Source organism: Phyllobates terribilis, unplaced genomic scaffold (assembly GCF_046119375.1).
Source record: "Phyllobates terribilis strain yellow unplaced genomic scaffold, ASM4611937v1 Scaffold_30__1_contigs__length_15301838, whole genome shotgun sequence".
Classification (NCBI taxonomy): Eukaryota; Metazoa; Chordata; class Amphibia; order Anura; family Dendrobatidae; genus Phyllobates; species Phyllobates terribilis.
Window position 1 is genome coordinate 12,217,844 of NW_027362790.1, and position 12,467 is coordinate 12,230,310.

Consider the following 12,467-nt stretch of genomic DNA (forward strand, 5'->3'; position numbering starts at 1 on the left):
AAGTATTAGGCTGAGGGTGCCAATACTTTTGTCTGGCCCATTTTTGGAGTTTTGTGTGAAATGATCAAGGTTTTGATTTTTGCTTCATTCTCTTTTGTGTTTTTTCCTTGCAAGCAAATTAAATGAAGATAATAATACCAAAGAATTTGTGATTGCAATCATTTTCAGGAAGAAACTGAGTATTATCTGATAGAATTGCAGGGGTGCCAATACTTTTGGCCACCACTGTAATAAGTGAGCTGTCATTTATTCATAAGACGTTCTATTCTTCAGAGCTGAGACTGTAAAATAAAAAGTGAACAATAAAATATCTGATGACTGTTCTTTCACTGTGAGTAAGAAACAGATAATAAAATTAAAGGAAAAATAACTGAGGGGAGAACCCTGCAGGTTTATTGTCCTTCTATAGCTGTATGGTGGCAGGATGGTGACACTGCTGGAGTCCTGGTGAGGATCTGCATGATATTCATTTCTGTTGACTTTTTATTGCCAACATATTCTGCAGTGATGTACATATAGTCCCTGCCCACAATGCGGTACACATGAGGGACAATTTCATATTAAGCCAAGTAACCTATGATGTCAAGGTCTCATATTTACAAGGTGCTTATTGGCAATCTGAGCCGGCGAATGGCTCTGTGTCCGTATATTCGCTATATACTGCCCGCAATATCTTGTAGAAAGCTCACAGTGACTAAAATGTATAAATAGTTCTCTTTGGAGAATTTAATTAGATCCATTCATACCTTACCTTATAATGAGGACTTAAAGGGCTTTTATAACTAGGTAAAACAAGCTTAACGGGACCGTCCAGGACTTATATATTAATGACCGATTTTATGATAAGTCATCAACAGGGTGGGACTGGGCTGGCGGGGTACCCTTCTGCAGAGGAGAGGGGGAGAAGAGAATGAAAAAATAAAAAAACCTGCGGTTTTAAGGGGCACGGGCCCTTTAAAAGCGCAGGCACAGTGTATGCAGGGACGCGCGCACGCGGCATTCATTACCTGAACCGCCGCGACACACGTCCCAGTGAAGCAGCTGAAGCTGCGCGTCTCCCTTCCCCGGCCGGCGTATGACGTCACCGGAGAAGGAGGACACCGCACGGGAGAGCAGGAAGGTAAGAGGTGTCTGTGTGTGTGTCTGTGTGTATATGAGTGGATGCAGAATGGGATGGGCCCCTGGCTGGACACACAAGGGGGGGCCCGGCTAGACACACAAGGGGGGACCCTGGCTGGACACACAAGGGGGGGCCCGGATGGACACACAAGGGGGGCCTTGCTGGACACACAAGGGGGAGCCCTGGCTGGACACACAAGGGGGAGCCCTGGCTGGACACACAAGGGGAAGCCCTGGCTGGACACACAAGGGGGAGCCCTGACTGGACACACAAGGGGGAGCCCTGACTGGACACACAAGGGGGAGCCCTGACTGGACACACAAGAGGGAACCCTGGCTGGACACACAAGGGGGAGCCCTGGCTGGACACACAAGGGGGAGCCCTGACTGGACACACAAGGGGGAGCCCTGGCTGGACACACAAGGGGGGAGCTGGATGGACACACAAGGGGGAACCCTGGCTGGACCCACAAGGGGGAGCCCTGGCTGGACACACAAGGGGAAGCCCTGACTGGACACACAAGAGGGAACCCTGGCTGGACACACAAGGGGGAACCCTGGCTGGACACACAAGGGGGAACACTGGCTGGACACACAAGGGTGAGAGCCTGGCTTGACACACAAGGGGGAACCCTGGCTGGACACACAAGGGGGGGAGCCTGGCTGGACACATAAGGGGGAGCCTGGCTGGACACATGGGAAAGGGTGGGCAGGATGGCTATATGGTGGGGCAGGCTGGACACATGGAGGCCAGGATGGATATGTGAGGGGGATGGATATATGGGGGGGCCGGATATATGGGGGGCGGGGCAGGCTGGACACATGATGGCCAGGATGGATATGTGGGGGGCAGGCTGGACACATGGGGGGCTAGGATAGATATGTGGAGGGGCAGGCTCGATACACGTGGGCTAGGATAAATATATGGAGGGCCACGCTGGACATATGGGGGCCAGTATGGATATATGGGGGGGTGTCAGGATGGATATATGCAGGGGGGAAGGGCAGGATGGATATATGAGGGGGCAGGCTGGACACATGGAGGCCAGGATGGATATATGGGGGGCAGGCTGGAAACATGGAGGCCAGGATGGATATATTGTGGGGGGCAGGCTGGACACATGGAGGCCAGGAAGGATATGTAGGGGGGGCATGCTGGACACATGGAGGCCAGGATGGATATATGGGGGGCAGGCTTGACACATGGGGCTTTAGGACAGATATATGGGAGGGGGCAGGCTGGACACATGGAGGCCAGGACAGATATATGGGGGGGCAGGCTGGAAACATGGAGGCCAGGATGGATATGTGGGGGGGCAGGCTGGACACATGGAGGCCAGGATGGATATATGGGGGGAACAGGAGGGCCACATGGGGGACTAGGATGGGTATATGGGAGGGGGCAGGCTCGATACACGTGGGCTAGGATAAATATATGGAGGGGTCACACTGGACATATGGGGGCCAGAAGGGATATATGGGGGGTGTCAGGATGGATATATGCAGGGAAGGGGGGGCCAGGATGGATATATGGGGGTGCCAGGCTGAACAAGGGACTTAATTACTGTTTGGGGCCAGATTGAGGAACATACTTTATTAGTTTATGGTGGCCAGTGAGGAACATTATTATTTTAGAGTCCAATTAGAGACATTATTACTTCTGTAATATAATTTACTTTTTAGGAAATTGTTTTCCATGGGATAGGACAAAAGCGGGCTCCTGTTACTGTGCAGGGCGGCACTATATCGCTTTTTTTCTTCAACTGGTGTAGTGTAGAAGTCGGGGGGTGGAGTGGGAATATTCCCTAGAAGAGATCAGTTATTGATAACTGTGTGTTATTTTCTGCAGAGATGATTCCTGGCTGGAAGAAGTGATGGCCGTCTGTGCCAGATGAAGAAGAAAAGCGAAGATGAAGGACTTCACCTAGAGACGTCACTGGTGAGTCAGTGTATTACATGTGACTCGCCCCCTGGGCCGTGGGGCACTCGGATCCGGGCAATAGGGAGACGATGGGGGTAGTAGTGGCGACCCGGTTCCGTGGCTCAGGGTGGTCAGGCCAATGGTAGTCTGCTATGTTCTGCTGATAATGTCCGACTACGCCACCCGTGGATTGCGGTTATTAGGAACCGCCGCTGCATGCAGACCGCTGGGGCTGATGAGGTGTGCAGCTAGGGTAGTGTGACTCTCCACGGGAAGAGTGCGGCCCCAGGGCAGTATAATGGATGTTGGGAGTGATGGTAGTGGGAGTCCCAGTGCTGATAGTGCTGGAGGAGCAAGGAGCACACAGACAACAGGTTGCAGTCCAGGGTCTTTACTAAACAGGTAAACTGACCCACAAACAGTCCCGGCTAGGAGGGGACCTGGATGTCTGAGAGCAACTGGGAAATTGGCCCTGGTCAGGGTGAGGGTGTAGGCCTACCGTGCTTTCTGCGCTCCTTCTGGCTATCTCCTCCTGATAGGGTAACAGCCCACGTTTCCGAGCTTTCCGTGTTTTCTCGCCTGTATGGCCTGCGACGTGGGTTCCTTTCTGCTCCCAGCCTTGTATGGCTTTACTGGTCCCTTCTGTTGTGGCAGGGCCTCCAGGCTTCTTAGGCCAAGGAATATACAGTCCCTTGCGGACTGGTTCTCTGCTGGGGGATGTGGAATCCTTCCAGCCTCAGACACCAAAGTCTGGTAGATTAAGTCTGTTATCTGCCAAGACAGGCTTGCTTCGCCTCTTGTCTCTGGCTTGTGGCTCTCCTCCTGCCACACTTCCTCTTAGGTGCAGTGCAACTGTCTGTCCCTGCTCTGCTGAGACACGTCTCAGTCCTGAGACAGGTCATCTGGGTTCTCTCTAACCCTGCTCCCAGCACCAGCTTTTATAGGGGCAGCCTGCTCCCCCTACTGGCCTGAGACAGGAGGCATTGCATGCTAATGTTCCCCTGACTAGAGAACCTCCCCCCTGCTCTCAGACACAGCTTTAATTACACTTGTGGCATCCAGGCCAGGGTGACACATTTCCCCCTAGTGAAATTTAGTACTCCGGGACTAAACAGTAAACAAAGACAATATGCATAACAATAAAACATTAATAGACAGACGACGCACAAATTGAGTTCTTAAGGTCACAGTGTGGCCTGTGACCGGGTGTCCATATCACCAGCACAACGGGGAGCCTTAACCAGGTGGGGGTCTGTCCTACCCCAAGTCCTTCACAGTCTTAGTTCATTCCTGGGTTAGGCTCTGAACGCAGTCCATACAAGGTCCCGGTTATAAAAAGTCCATAACCTGTGAGTCCTTACGGTAGCTGCAAGAAACTGAAACAGAGTATTACCAAACATGCATGTAACTTTGCAAACAATTCAACATTTGGCAACAGGGTTATTTACAATTTTAGTACACTCTATATTCTCCAGCGAGCGGGTATCTGTCCCTTTGTGCTCCTGGTTGACCTACGTAGCCCACTGTCTGGTGGTGGACCTACTTGGCTTTCCCCACTAGCGTTAGGGGTGCAGCTACCAGCTGGGTGTACAGGTAGGGCAGGCAGCTGTCTGCGGGTCCTTTGGCTTACCGCAGGCATGGCAGGCTCACTGTCAGCAGAGGGTTGTCTCTCCTGGGCTGCTGGTACAGGCTCTTCTGCCTCTGGAACTGCTTGCTCCTCTTCACCTTCCGGCTCTGGTGTTGGTTGTTGCTGTGTCGGTTGCAGGAAATGCAGGACAGGTACCACTATGGCATCATTTATGCGAGTCCAGGACTGAGGAAACTCTCCGAGAACGGTGCTGATCATTTCTTCCTTGTCCTCTGCGGGTTCAAGGTCACTCTGATCCTCTTCTGCACTACGGAGTTGCTCGGGGCACCTTTTGAGATGGTCTCTGGAGACGACACTAGTGGTTTCTCCTCCGTCCTTGGTGATTACGCACACCTTTGGGTTGTCGTGGTCAGACTGCAGTACGGTGTAGGGTTCCCTTTCCCACTGGTCGTCCAACTTATGTAGCCTTCTTTTTCGCTTTAGGACTTGCTCACCAGGTTCTAGGGGACTAGCAGGGGCGTGTTGATTGAAGAGTCTTTCTTGCTTCTCTCTCACCTGGGCCAGGCTCTTCTCCACACTCTCCTGTACCTTCTTGTACTGCAGTTGCCTTTCCGTATCCCAGTCCGCATCCGGGGAGGTGTCCTCAGGTATTAGGACTCCCATCTCCAGGTCTACGGGCAGCTTTCCTGGTCTAGCTCGCATCAGGTAAGCCGGAGTGCAGTTTGTAGCATTCACCGGGATATTGTTGTATAGGTCTATCAGGTCCGGCAGTTTTTCTGGCCACAGGCTGCGTTCCTCCAGGGGCAACGTCTTCAGGAGATCAATGACTATATTGTTCATCTTCTCACACATCCCGTTGGTTTGGGGGTGGTAAGGCGTTGTACGAATCTTCTTACAGCCATAGAGGTTGCAGAACTCCTGGAACATTTCAGCCTCGAACGCTGGACCCTGGTCTGTCAGGACCTGTTCCGGATACCCGTGTGGACGGCAGAAATATTGCTGGAAGGCTCTGGCCGCTGTTTGGGCTGTCAAGTCCTTTACCGGGACCACCACTAGAAAACGGGAATAGTGGTCCACGATTGTCAGGGCATAGATGTATCCTGACCGGCTGGGAGCCAATTTGACATGGTCCAGAGCTACCAGCTCAAGAGGCTGCGTGGTGATGATGGGCCTCAAGGGTGTCTTCTGGCTGGCACGGTCCTTCCTCCTTAGGTGACAAGGGCCACAGTCTCTGCACCATTTTTCTACAGCTCCTCTCATGCCGACCCAAAAGAATCTTCCTCTTAGTAGGAACTCCAGTTTCTTCCAACCGAAGTGTCCCGCTCTGTCATGGTAAGCCCCCAGGACCATAGCTGCATCCCTCCTTGGGACCACGACTTGCCAGGTCAGCTCGTGCGTCCGGTGGTTGACAATCCTTCTGCACAACTTGCCTTCGTAGAGGAACAGCTTGCTCTTCTCCTTCCATAGCTGCTTGGCTTCCTCTGGGGCATCTGGATCTAAGCGGGCGTCTTCCCGGGTCAGCAGATCTTTCACCAGGCGGACTGCAGGGTCACTATCTTGGGTCTCGGCCCAGCTGTGGTGAGGTAGGGGATTCATCATCACAGTTGTTAGATCCTCCTCCTTCACGCGGTGAGAGTGTTGAGCGGCTCCATACCGGTGAAACGCGGGGAGTTCTACCTCCTCCAGCTCTTCTGGGTCTTCGTCACCTTCAGGTAAGTGAGGCATCCTTGATAGGGCGTCCGCGTTGGAGTTGGTTTTGCCTGCCCGGTACTTGATCACGAAGTCATAGTTGGAGAGACGGGCCATCCACCGCTGTTCCAGGGCACCCAGTCTTGCATTGTCCAGGTGTGTCAACGGGTTGTTGTCCGTGTACACGGTGAACTTTGCGGAGGCCAGGTAATGCTTGAAGCGTTCCGTCACGGCCCACACCACCGCCAAGAATTCTAGCTTGAAGGAGCTGTAATTCTCCGGGTTCCTCTCGGTGGGCCTCAGCTTCCGGCTGGCGTATGCGATCACCCGTTCTCTGCCCTGTTGGTTTTGGGACAATACGGCTCCCAGTCCCACATTACTGGCATCTGTGTGGAGAATGAAAGGCTGGCCATAATCAGGGTAGGCCAGGATCTCATCCCCTGTGAGGGCCATCTTTAGCTGGCGGAAGGACTCCTCTTCCGGTTTATCCCACTTGAAGGGCGGCTTTTGCCTCCTGGACTTAGACTGTCCGATCAGGAGGTCCTGCATAGGAGCTGCCATCTTGGTGAACCCGGGGATGAATCTTCGGTAGTAGCCTACCAACCCGAGAAACTGTCTCACCTCTTTGATGTTCGAGGGGCTTGGCCAGCTCTTGATTGCCGTGACCTTGTCAGGGTCGGGGGCCACTCCTTCCGCGCTTACCACGTGCCCTAGGTACTGGACCTTTGGTTTCAGCAGGTGACACTTCGATGGTTTCACCTTCAGGCCATAGCCTGCCAGGGCTTCGAACACCTCGGCCAGGTGCTTCAGATGGTCCTCGTAGGTCTTCGAATAGACGATCACGTCGTCCAGGTAAAGGAGGACCGTCTCGAAGTTTCGGTGCCCTAGACAGCATTCCATCAGCCACTGGAAGGTCCCTGGTGCGTTGCAGAGCCCGAAAGGCATGCAGTTGAATTCGCTCAGTCCCATCGGGGTGGTGAAGGCGGTCTTCTCCTTGTCAGCCTCTGCCACAGGAACCTGCCAGTACCCGCTAGTAAGGTCCAAAGTAGAAAAGAAGTTAGCTGATTTTAGTGCGGCTAAAGACTCCTCTATTCTAGGCAGCGGATATGCGTCTTTGTGAGTGATACGGTTGATTTGTCTATAGTCGACGCACATTCTCATGGTGCCGTCTTTCTTTTTGACCAGAACCAAGGGGGCTGCCCAGGGGCTACAGCTGTCTCTAATAACCCCAGCTTCTTTCATCTCTCTTAGCATGCCCCTTGCGTTCTGATAATGTGCAGGGGGTACAGGTCTGTGCCTCTCTTTTATCGGTGGGTGGCTCCCTGTGGGGATGTGGTGTTCTATCCCCTTTACTCTGCCGAAGTCTAGCGGGTGCTTACTAAAGACTCTCTCGTACTCCTGTACCACCCGGTAGACTCCTTGTTTTTGGTGCAGGGGAGTGGAGTCAGCACCCACGTGGAGTTTCTGGCACCAGTCCTCCTTTTGTTTCTGGGAGCCATTACCCTCCGCCTGAGGAGATGGAGGCAAGGGTTCCACGGCCCTGATAGCTTTGTGTTCGACTACAAACAGCTTGGCGAGTGTAGCGTACCTGGGTAAGTGTACCTCCCTCTCCCCAATGTTGAGGATGCGGACGGGCACCCTCCCATGACGGACATCAACCACCCCCCGGGCTGTCAAAATGGTGGGCCTGCTGTCTGAGTACACGGGTTCTACCATGGCTTGGTAGTCTCTACCTCTCAACCCGATTGCAGTCCGACACCAGATCATCATTTCACTTTTGGGAGGCATGGAAATGGGGAATGGGTCACTCAGTCTTACGCTACCGATCTCACCACCAGACAGTTCTACCTGCTGCCGTCTCATCAGGGCCTTTATCTCCTTGTTGAGAACTCTCTGTTGGCTGGAACTAGCATTCACCGCCACCTGTTGTAAGATTACAATTACCTCTGAAAGACAATTTTCAATTACATTAGTACCCACAGTTATTTTAGGGTGACTTTCACGACGGTCAATGTCCACAATAATCACTCCCTGTGCCGGTAGTTCAACTTTACCAATCTTAATGGTCATCTCCTTGAACCCCATCTGCGGCACGGGTAAGCCATTACTGGCGATGATGCTCAAGTTACCGTCTGGATACCGTGTGATATCAGCATCAGTCCAATACTGCTTAAAAAGTACATAAGGGATAGTGGTTACTTGTGACCCAGTATCCAGCAAGGCGCTCATGGGGATACCGTCCAGCACCACGGGTAAAACCGGGCGCCCCCCAACGTACTTATTACGCCAATTGTAAGGGCCTGGTGATCTTATGCCTGGGGGTTGGCCCTCTGCCCCAGGTTGGACCCGTTTAAATTACAGTACCTGGAAATGTGTCCGGGCTGGTTGCATCGACGGCAAATGGGCTGTCCATCCTCTGCGTAGCGGTCTGTGGGCCTCCCTCGGAACGACGGGATCCTCCTCTGTCGACGCCATGGGACATCCTCCGGACTTGAAGCCAGCTCGATGGGTCTTGACGGGTCCACTTGCAACGCCTGGACGGTCCTGGTCAACGCCGCGACGCTCCTGGTCAGCTCCTGGACTTGTTGGTGCAGATCTTTCGAAGGGGCTTGGTTCAGGGCCTGTGCATCAGCCTCCACGGAGTCCATAGAGGAGGGCGCCGCCTCCTGGTGGTAAGTGATAGCAGGGCGCCGGGGGTTTATAGCGCCACTGGTTGCAGATTCACGGAGCACCCTTATGGCCCTGTCCTTAAATTGGGCAAAGGTCAGGTCGAGGTTCTGAAAGAACATGAGGCGCAGTTGGGCCCTGTGGGCGCTAGACAGCAGACCTTCTATGAATTGTTCTGTTAGCAGCTTATCCGTTTCCTGCACACTGCCAGGGTCAGTTTGTTGAATAGCCCTCAAGGCTTCCTGCAGATTTAGGGCATAGTCTCTGATGCTGTCCTGTGCCCGCTGCTTACATCCATAGAACCTCATTTTAATCTCAGCGGAGGTACGTGTGTCAAAGGTACCCCGCAGCCAGGCCAGAATACCCTTCACAGTCCTTTTCTCCTCAGTGGGCCATGATTTTACCTCCCGCTGGGCTGCGCCAGTTAACTGCCCTGTTAATATGCTGACCTTCTGTTCCTCTGTCAGGGGGTAAACGTGGAACAAACTGTATAGCCTTTCCTTGAAGTCAGTTAGGGCATGGGGCTCCCCTGAGTATTTGGGCAGCCAGGCCGCTCCAGGGATGTAGGGCAAGGAAAAGGGCATCACCGCTGCTGCAGTTGCGTTGGTGGTAGTGGGCGCCTCTGTGTCCGTCATCTTCCTCCCCCCCTAGTTACGCGTGGCCTACCTTCCGACGATCCTCTTCTGTAGGCCGCGGCTCCGCTGCTGCTGCTATGGACGAGGACCTGGCGTCGCGTCCTGATGACGTCAGCGTCGCTCTCTCTCCCTTCCAGGACCTTGCGCAGCGTCGGTGCGTGGGGCGGAGCTTCGGATCTCGCGCGGTTTTGACGTCCACGCCCCTCTTCTTCCCGCGCGGCGTCCTGAAGATGGCGTCCGATGGCGGGAAGCAGCTGCGGATGGCGGGAAGGCGGCAGAAGATGGCGGGAAACGGTCCAAGATGGCGTCCGATGGCGGGAATCGGCTCCGGATGGCGGGAAAAGACTCCGGACGGCGGGAAACTTTGCCACAGGTAAGTTACAAAAGTCTATTTCAGGCACGCAGTACCCGGTGGTTGCGGGCACGAAATCCTGCCGACTACGCCAAAGCTGACTCGCCCCCTGGGCCGTGCGGCACTCGGATCCGGGCAATAGGGAGACGATGGGGGTAGTAGTGGCGACCCGGTTCCGTGGCTCAGGGTGGTCAGGCCAATGGTAGTCTGCTATGTTCTGCTGATAATGTCCGACTACGCCACCCATGGATTGCGGTTATTAGGAACCGCCGCTGCATGCAGACCGCTGGGGCTGATGAGGTGTGCAGCTAGGGTAGTGTGACTCTCCACGGGAAGAGTGCGGCCCCAGGGCAGTATAATGGATGTTGGGAGTGATGGTAGTGGGAGTCCCAGTGCTGATAGTGCTGGAGGAGCAAGGAGCACACAGACAACAGGTTGCAGTCTAGGGTCTTTACTAAACAGGTAAACTGACCCACAAACAGTCCCGGCTAGGAGGGGACCTGGATGTCTGAGAGCAACGGGGAAATTGGCCCAGGTCAGGGTGAGGGTGTAGGCCTACCGTGCTTTCTGTGCTCCTTCTGGCTATCTCCTCCTGATAGGGTAACAGCCCACGTTTCCGAGCTTTCCATGTTTTCTCGCCTGTATGGCCTGCGACGTGGGTTCCTTTCTGCTCCCAGCCTTGTATGGCTTTACTGGTCCCTTCTGTTGTGGCAGGGCCTCCAGGCTTCTTAGGCCAAGGAATATACAGTCCCTTGCGGACTGGTTCTCTGCTGGGGGATGTGAAATCCTTCCTGCCTCAGACACCAAACTCTGGTAGATTAAGTCTGTTATCTGCCAAGACAGGCTCTCTTCGCCTCTTGTCTCTGGCTTGTGGCTCTCCTCCTGCCACACTTCCTCTTAGGTGCAGTGCAACTGTCTGTCCCTACTCTGCTGAGACACGTCTCAGTCCTGAGACAGGTCATCTGGGTTCTCTCTAACCCTGACCTCAGCACCAGCTTTTATAGGGGCAGCCTGCTCCCCCTACTGGCCTGAGACAGGAGGCATTGCATGCTAATGTTCCCCTGACTAGAGAACCTCCCCCCTGCTCTCAGACACAGCTTTAATTACACTTGTGGCATCCAGGCCAGGGTGACACACATGTACACTTACACTACACACGTGGTCAAAACTGTTGGTACCCCTCGTTTAATGAAAGAAAAACCCACAATGGTCACAGAAATAACTTGAATCTGACAAAAGTAATAATAAATTAAAAATCTATGAAAATGAACAAATGAAAGTCAGACATTGCTTTTCTGCTTCCACAGAATTAAAAAAATAAAATAAACTGATGAAACAGGCCTGGACAGAAATGATGGTTCTTCTTAACTTTATATTTTGCTGAACAACCTTTTGAGGCAATCACTGCAATCAAACGACTCCTGTAACTGTCAATGAGACTTCTGCACCTCTCCACAGGTATTTTGGCCACTCCTCATGAGCAAACTGCTCCAGTTGTCTCATGGTTGAAGGTTGCCTTTTCCAGACGGCATGTTTCAGCTCTTTCCAATGATGCTCAATAGGATTTAGGTCAGGGCTCATAGAAGGCCACTTCAGAATAGTCCAATGTTTTCCTCTTAGCCATTGTTGGGTGTTTTTAGCTGTGTGTTTTGGGTCATAATACTGTTGCAAGACCCATGACCTGCGACTGAGACCACGCTTTCTGACACTGGGCAGCACATTTCTCTCTAGAATCCCTTGATAGTCTTGAGATTTCATTGTACCCTGCACAGATTCAAGACACCCTGTGCCAGATGCGGCAGACCAGCCCCAAAACATAAAAGAGACTCCTCCATGTTTCACAGTAGGGACAGTGTTCTTATCTTGATATGCTTCATTTTTCCATCTGTGAACATAGATCTGATGTGCCTTGCTAAAAACTTCCATTTTTGTCTCATCTGTCCATAGGGCATTCTCCTAAAAGCTTTGTGACTTGTGAACATGTAGTTTGGCAAATTCCAGTCTGGCTTTTTTATGATTTTTTTTCAACAATGGTGTACTCCTTGGTCGTCTCCCATGAAGTCCACTTTAGATCAAACAACGACGGATGGTGCGATCTGACACTGATGTTCCTTGAGCTTGAAGTTCACCTTTAATCTCTTTAGAAGTTTTCCTGGGCTCTTTTGTTACCATTCATATTATTCGTCTCTTTGATTTGTTATCAATTTTCCTCCTGCGGCCACGTCCAGGGAGGTTGGCTACAGTCCCATGGATCTTAAATTTCTGAATAATATGTGCAACTGTAGTTACAGGAACATCAAGCTGCTTGGAGATGGTCTTATAACCTTTACCTTTAACATGCTTGTCTATAATTTTCTTTCTAATCTCCTGAGACAACTCTTTCCTTTGCTTCCTTTGGTCCATGTTGAGTGTGGTACACACCATGTCACCAAACAGCACAGTGAGTATCTGTAGCCCTATATACAGGCCCACTGACTGATTACAAGATTGTCGACA